The sequence below is a fragment of the Cephus cinctus genome, unplaced genomic scaffold (assembly GCF_000341935.2).
Source record: "Cephus cinctus unplaced genomic scaffold, Ccin1 Ccin1_scaffold0880, whole genome shotgun sequence".
Classification (NCBI taxonomy): Eukaryota; Metazoa; Arthropoda; class Insecta; order Hymenoptera; family Cephidae; genus Cephus; species Cephus cinctus.
In genome coordinates this window covers 292,091-300,551 of record NW_014333462.1, presented here as the reverse complement: position 1 = coordinate 300,551, position 8,461 = coordinate 292,091, and the positions used below count along the sequence as shown (strand labels likewise).

The 8,461-nt window shown below is 39.1% G+C and overlaps 1 protein-coding gene across 6 annotated transcripts in view; it reads left to right on the top strand.

The window, feature by feature from the left end:
- The window catches only part of LOC107271062 (CCR4-NOT transcription complex subunit 6-like), a 330,268-nt gene that overhangs the window by 85,753 nt on the left and 236,054 nt on the right, over window positions 1-8,461 (top strand). The window lies entirely within an intron of this gene.

Here is an 8,461-nt window from a genome sequence, read left to right as displayed (position 1 = left end):
AAAAAAAAAAAAAAAAAAAAAAAAAAAAACAGGGTTGCTATAGACCAGATAAATAATAGTTATTATACAGGACGTTTCACGAAAAACGTCCTACTTGAAGTTTGCCCGTTCATTTAATTTCCCTCGTTGAAAACCATCTTCGGGTTGGTGCATTTGTCACGTATACCTGTAATGTCTTTTTATTTTCACGAGACGAAGGCTATTTCACTTTTAATAAAGAATCACGTTCCTTGGTCGAATCGTCCTTTAATTTTATCGTGAATGATAAAATATATTTCCCTCTCAGTTAAAATTCCTTATCATTTACATTTTCAGTGCATACGGTATTACATTTGACTTGCATGTCCCATCAGGGTGACAAAAGGAGCGTTGGGTTAATATAGCCTATATATGTATGTATATATATATATATATATATATATATATATATATATCTATTATAAACGTATAGAATACATGGGGCGTACTATAGGGGGAGTGTGTGAATGCACATTCGATACCGCGGATATTGCATCAAAATGCACATGCTAGCCACAGGCGTGCATCTAACGCGAAATATCTCGATAATTAATCCCTTGGTCCAGAGCGTCTCATTACGGAATGTGACGTTTGGGTCTAACGAAATATCACGGTTCGCGTTAATTAGCCAATTCAGGCAAATCCCGCCTATTATCAATTGCATAATATTTTTGCACTGTACTTTATGCGAATATTTTGAAAAAGTGACAAGACCCCCTGAGTTATTTAATTTTACGAAAGTTGTATGACATTTCATGGATTTTTCTGGAAGGTCGTAGACGCGAATGCATGACATTACACACCCGTTATTAATTAGGAACGTGTATATCTTAGGACAGTCTTCATAGAAAGTTCATGGACTCCGATCGGTCTCCGAACATTATGGATCAGAGATTTGCACATGGCGATTCGATGATTTTGCATTTTTATTCACCCGCTGATATTTAGCATCGACTATATATTGCCTACGAGTCTATGGAACGTACATGGGACAAGTTGATCTGATCGATCGATCAATTTCTTTCGTGTGATCGATTATTTATATATCGCGTTATTGTTTCTTATCGCATAAATCTTGCTCGCGCGGCAGGTATCAATTAGCAAATTTTCTCTTCCGCTTTTATTCATCCTCTCCATTCTTTCAATGCGTTCCTTACGTGCTCGTTTCAACTTTTCACCCCAATGAATTATCGCTACTCGCCTCCGGTTATCGTCCATGCCGAAGTATGGCACTGAGTGGTATCGGATAACAAGATTCATATTGGAGGAACTTCGGTGGGTCGAACTATAGTTTTACCTTAAGTTTTAATGACAGTTCCGAAGTTTCAGCTATTAGAGGACGTTTCCCAACGCCCCGCACGCTTCCGGGCATTTTGAATATTAAATTAAACCAAGGATAGACATATAACCCAACTATACCATGTACGCTACCCAATCAATCTGATATACGCCATACGTGGTCTATATACACGTGCAAAAGTCGCGTAACAATTCGATTCTCTAGGATGACGCGTAAAAAAAAAAAAAGGAAAAGGTACGAGCAATGCGAACAGGACTTTATTAAAATTTAACGAATCTCTTGTAAAGCCTGTATTTTGTAAAATGAAATTTCAAGATAACTATAATAAACCAGACAATGGCGTATTAATTAAAAATATTAATTGTATACCGTCCCATTGTGAATGGCCGCGTATCAGGATATCTCGGAAAAAAAAAAAAAAAAAAAAAAAAAAAAAAAAAAAAAAAAAAAAAAAAAAAAAAAACGCGCGATATTACGTAACGATTAATCTCAAGTGAAGTCACACGAGATGCCCAAAGTTAGCGCACGAGAAAAACGTGACTTCACCTTGAACCTCGCGAGCGAAGTAACCAGGGCAAAATTAGAATGATCTATCTCACGATAGTCTGTTGCACAAGCCCTTGCACGGGTCTCGTGACGTCATAGACGGTTATCGTACTCTTGCAATAATCCCACGTGTCACGCACTCTGCTGATGCGTATTTAAAAAAAAAAAAATTAAACGAAGGTCGCGTCGAGTTAAAAAAAAAAGTTTGTTTCCACATCACGTCGATTAGCATAACGTTCCCCATAGCCTTCGCTCGAAAGAAATGTCATGCATTAAAAAATGTCACGTTAACATTATGCAGCAAGCACGTACGAAAGGTGATATCTACTTTACTGTATTAATGAATTCTTATTACTAATTATTATTATTATTATCCCTCATCTCAGAATGAAACTGCTCGACCCCCCCGCAGAAGCTTTTCCGTTCGCCCGAGTACCGAAGACGTACCCGTCGCTGAGTTAGTAGCAACGTACCATTTAAATCTCACGATTACGTAAGCCATTAAGAAGCGCTCTCGTGCTTTCTGCGATTGCACCGAGGGAGAGTGGCCGGTGTAGGTGTTTTATGCGGAAGCAGCGTTGGAAACAAATGGCGCGACTCCTTGAATTTACTGGCTGATATAAAGCGCGAAGAAGGAGCCCGAGTGGCTTGTCGCAAACGAGAAACGTGTTCGTATTAACGCTGCCGGGATAAATGGCTGTTGGATATGCGAAATTAAAAAAAAAAAAAAACACAAAAAAAAACAAACAGAAAGAACTGCGAATAAACACGGCAACGTGTTGTACATAATAACGGCCGGGTACTACGTACATCAATTGAGACATTAACGTGTGTCTCCGACGTGGAGCAGCGATATCGGGTTAACTGTAAAAATCGTAAATCTTACTTGTCAATATCAAAATTGATATATCGTGTATTGTACATATATTTCGTAATTGTACATTTATATTCTTTACGTATTTCACGTGGATATCGTGAACGCGATAAAATTCAGCCCTTGCAAAGCCACGTGCGTGTGTGTATTGTATATAGCGAATAGGCCTCTTTAGGATATGACGGCTGGATAACCGATAGATTCTAAGTGCAAGGAAAGGTGGCGTCTCGATGCGCTTAAAATGCCCATAAATCGAAAGAATGGCGGCTGCTCGAAGAGATAAAAGGGAAGGTAATAAAATGACAAATTTCTTCTCTCGGGACACATTGAATATGTGAATAGTGATATATAAAAGCTGTTCGATACCCTCCGGGGGACCACTCGCATTTTCCTAATTCTCTACTCCGCCAATTTCCGATTTCATAATAAAGCATCCTCGCGATTTATTCTTATACCGACGAGATGGGAATAAATTTTTTTTTTTTTTTTTTTTTTTTTTTTTTTTTTTTTTTTTCTTTATCCACATTGCTTTTTACCATCCGAACAAATCGATATCGTCGATGCGCAGACCTAGCTGTTGCTGTTTATTTGAATTTTTCAAATGCTTCCAGCGTACGTAACTATGTCCTGTGGTATGAATATATAAAGGCTATAGGATTTTATATATTACTGTCGAACAGCGACAATTACGATAGCGTAATATATATATATTGGGTATTATATTTAATATATGACTATCTATATAACCCGTCGCCAGTCGTACCTTTCTACAATTTTTAATTAACTTCAGCGTGACGTTAATCGGTCGCTTACGATATCTATTGCCGCGATAAACACACTGGTATAAAAGTTGGCAATAACAGTCCTCAGTGTGTATATATATATATATATATATATAGAGAGAGAGAGAGAGAAAGAGAGAGACAGAGAGAAAGAAAGAGAGACATCTCTATATATTCTTTCTCTCTCTTTCATATAGAGAGAGATACTCTTCTAGAGGGAACCACACGTGTTATACAAAATTCTTGGTAATATTAAATATTGACCGAATAGCTCGTAAAACGGCAAAATTATATGAGAATATATATATATATATATATATATATATATATATTCTATATATTATAGACTCTCGCCTCTCCATTTCTGTTCTTTCTATTTGAACGTGAAGGAACTAGCTACTTTTTTTTTCCCCATAGAAATGACACGATATGGTAATTTGTCCCGGTTTTTGTTGGTATGACAGTTGAATAAAAAATTGTAAATCGTCTTTTTCTTTTTCACGACGCGTAACGCACTTCCGTAACCGAGTCAAGGGTGGGAGGACGTATTACTATGTATAGTAGAATTCATCGAGATTCCCCGGGCGTGTGATATTTTCAATTTTCCAGCAAAAAATTATCATACATATTATCCAGCATCTTCATCCCATTTCACTCGACTTCGTTTTTACGATAATTACGTTTCCCTTTTGATAATTTCCAATGTTACAATCGCACAATAATCAATGTACAATTGATCGACTATTTCCTATGACGTATGGTGAAATACGTGTGGGTCGAATGTCAAGAAAAAAAAAAGTGTATTTCACGTAGAAACGAATATATTTCGCAAAGTAAGTGATTTTGTAGATAAATCATATATATCTATATGCCGATAAAAATGGCTGTGGGTTTTTTAGTCGCGGCATTCGAGCGAATTTTTTCAGTGCGAATTTGCCCTTTGGTTCTTTTGTGCGAATGTGTGATTAATTAGGACAATAGGTTTCACGTGGCGTGCATTTTTCCTGAATCTGGCTGCTCGTGAAAATGCACGGCTCGAATAATTTTTTTTTTTTGTTGTATTCATTTTGAAGAATTTCTTCCACCCAAAATATTGGCGCATTCGACTGCCTGCGATTTACGTAACGCGCAGTCGGAAATCGAGCTCCGTTGGACATTAGGAAGAGGCTGCATTTCCGATGAATGGCCATGCGCTTCTCCATGTCACTTTGACAATTCGCTCAACTCCTATGCAGTTTTTTCGTTGCGATGCCTTTGCCGGCGTTCATCGCATGCAACGCCTTGATCGAAATCGCGGTGCTTGTAAACTAGCCCTGATGCACATAGATAACGGCGCATCTCCATTTACGCGAAACTCATTCGCGCGAGCGAGTATCGGTCCTAATGAAATTTTTGAGAATCCAGAGTGACGTTTTTTGAAAATTATAAAATTCAATTACCCGATAACACGGTCAGATTGATAACAAGTCAGGATGACAATGTGCTAATTAATGATAACTTATCGATACGTCAATACTCAAAGTTGTGATACTTTGTCGAAATCTTCGAATCCATACTTGGCTTCTTTTTTTATTGACTTTCTTTTTTCTCAATCTTCAAACCACGAACACGATATCTTCCGGGTGCATAGGAACCTGTCCGGGCAATATACCTACCAGGAAGGAAATATCAACCGGAAGATGACGCAGAGAGCAATGGAGTTCATCGATGAACGTAACAGGATATCCCAAGGACCCTTGCCACTTATACCCAGTAACTCGATCGTCTTACCTGTGTCCTCTCGAATTTCGTACGTGCGACCAGTCACCGTGCAGTCAATGGCAGCACGCGAAGATTTTTCGTGAACCCTCTATAAAGGGATCCGGGAAGAGGCTGTGCCTTCGTGGACCTTCTTTCCACTTCTGTGATAAATATTAGATAGCCTTATCCCGTCTGAGACGCTTCTCTGGGATCCAGGGGATGGTCCATGGGTATGGCTAACCAGTTCCGATGCGTGGTTACACAACTCATACGAAGCTTCCTCTCGTCCGATCTTCTATATTATTCACAGGAACTGGTCACTTTCCTGGATAGGCCGGAGCTTCCCTCCTTTGGTCCACGCCGAAATATTTACGACAAAGTATTACCATACTGCTGCGCAAAGGGACCTTTCGGAACAAGCCTGGAAAGGCTAACGGAGCGTTGGTCGCTTTCATGCCCGAATATTTACCCTTAACCGTTCGAACGTGTAACGCAGCATCGACCGGGTAAACGGGTAAACCCTTCTCATTCTCGAGAACATTTTACTACCTCGTGTTACTATCCTGTACAAATGTGCACATAGGTATATCGTACAGGCAAGGGGTAGGAAGGATAATTAAAAAAATGAAAATTTTACATACTCTTTAATTTTCTCAAAAAAGAAAATATCGCGATTCATACTGGAATGCATGTGAATTTTTTTTTTTTTTAAGGGGTTTTATGGTGTACTGGGAAAACACTCGAACTACCCGTACGTACCTAGCGTGTGTTTGACTATAAAAATAAAACTGTCCCCTCGGTAGTTCAACCTGTTAGGGTTCAGTGCTACGAGCACCTGGACATTTTAATTAATCGTCTGTACAGGGTGGAAACGTTTCAACCCCCAATGCGAACGAGTAATTGAAACATACCCTTACGTTATGCCATTCGAAACTTCATTTTTAGTCCTCGGTCTTCGTCCCTCGTTTAGATTCTTTTTTTTTGAATTAGGGTAGTTTTCGCCTCGATGGATTGACGCATTAAATGAATCTTTATAGTCTGCCCTTTTGGCAGTCAAGGCAATTACTTGTAAGTGAATGGGCGGCAGCAACCCTTATATTTTGTCCAGACGTTGTTAACTCCCGGTCCATTTTACCGCCCTTAAAAAATCCCTCCTCAAGATCTACCCTGAGCTTCTGCCCTGGAGAGAACTTAACTCGAGGGTGTCTCCTGTACCAAGAGGAGAAACGAATTCACGAGAGTTAATTGGTATGATCTTATCGTTGACGTTAAATGGACCGTTTAGGGATACTCAATCCTTATTAATTGTAATGGGACGACCTATCGTGATGATCGATTATTAACGTTGCCGAAGAAACAAGAAAGATATTTTCGAAATGGACCAAAAACTTCACGTCGATAATTTTTTTACGGATTACGTAACGCGCGGATTATTTAAAAGAAAGCAAAAAGGAAAGCTTGAACGTTCGTAACGGTTTAATTAGCCATTAAAAAAATTTTGTGGACAGCCCAAACTTTATTTAATACATGCTGTAGTAAGTATATATATGACTTAATGGGTAATATACCCCATTTTGTAATTTTATTTCGTAAAATGATGGTTTTGTTGAAAATAAATTGACACACCCCGTACACATTACTTTAACGCGATACGCTACCGGGTGACTCTACTCATGATAAGCTGCTTCCGTCAAAAGTATGTTAGATCGGGTCCTATGATTTTTGCTATTTCAAACTCCGACTATAGTTTTACTATATATATATATATTATTCTGTCATCATCAATCGCGAGCTCAGGTTAGGATTTGGGTCGTGCGATTCACGTATCGAATAAATCACTCGTCATTGAGAAGATCAGAACAAATGATGACAGCTCCGCTTTCCCCAAGTGGTAAGATGCTCTTGCAGCATCCAGCAAATAATACTTTGTACCCACAGCGAATTCAGGTCAAACCGTTCTTCCATCCTGATTTTTCCACTGTGTCATTACCCCAGCATCCCAAGCGATCTAGTTACACTATCATCTCTTGCTCTTGTATTTTTCATCCTCATTTCCGCCTTTCATCCTCAAACGTAACTCCTCCAACTTTTCACAACTATACACACGTACCAGAATCTGTCTACCCTTCGAGTTTCATTATTCTCCACTCATCTCAACTATTTCCTCCACTATTACATCCCAGCATCCACTTCACGTCCTGTGACAAAGTACGTACCAAGATTTATCTCGACTCCTTTTTTACTCTCCTCGTCTGGAAGCATCAAACGGCAATTACGTCTAGATATACTCGATGCACCCATGTCCATTGACATTGCCTAATACCGAGATAGTTGCGTTGATTAAAAAATTTTGTAAAATTTTATCTGAAAAACAAATTTTTTTCGTATACCAAAATTTTTTCATTATTCAATAAAAAAAAATATCACGTATCGTCACACGTCACATTGTGTAATCTCCTTTCACGTGGAAACGGAACAAACAAATGATAATTTAACCAATGCCGCGCGGAAGCAAACCGCGAAATTTTATTACTTCCGCGAGATACCCAGAAGAATAATATTTAACTTAAGTGGATACATATCCAACGCGGGATGCTGCGCGTTGTATTTCCCTGGGCGAGTGCGAAATTGAAGGAGGCCCATCGCGCCGCCACGGCGACTCGTGCCGCGCCTGTAAATATCTTTTCCTTCTTCGGGATACACGCAGCATCCGAGTCGGTATGGGGTATCATAATATATTCTTTTTTTGCCGCGTCCATAAAACACCTCGTTCGTCTACTTTTTTCGTATACGGATAAAAGTGTCTGGTACAGCTACCGTGTAAAACCATACCACATATTTGCCCTTTGGTATATCTATAGGTATACGTATACCGACGCTCGAGCCAGACCACGAGAACCTAACCTAACCAATCTACTTGTCTAATTACGTAACTACGTGTACCTACTTGACTGAACGAGGTTTCTGTAAAATTAAATGCATCTTAACCGACACCCGTTATATCCATCACGTGAATATCGTGTATAACGATATATATATATACATATATACATCACTAAAGCTGGCTTCCTCTTAGATCGGTAGCAATTCCGGGAATTCGTACCATCAACGTGCCTCTCGCTTCTCGGAATGATCCATAAGGTCCATGGGTTTGCTGGGAAGATGCTGAATAAATAAATTAAAAAAAAAAAAAAAAAGGCC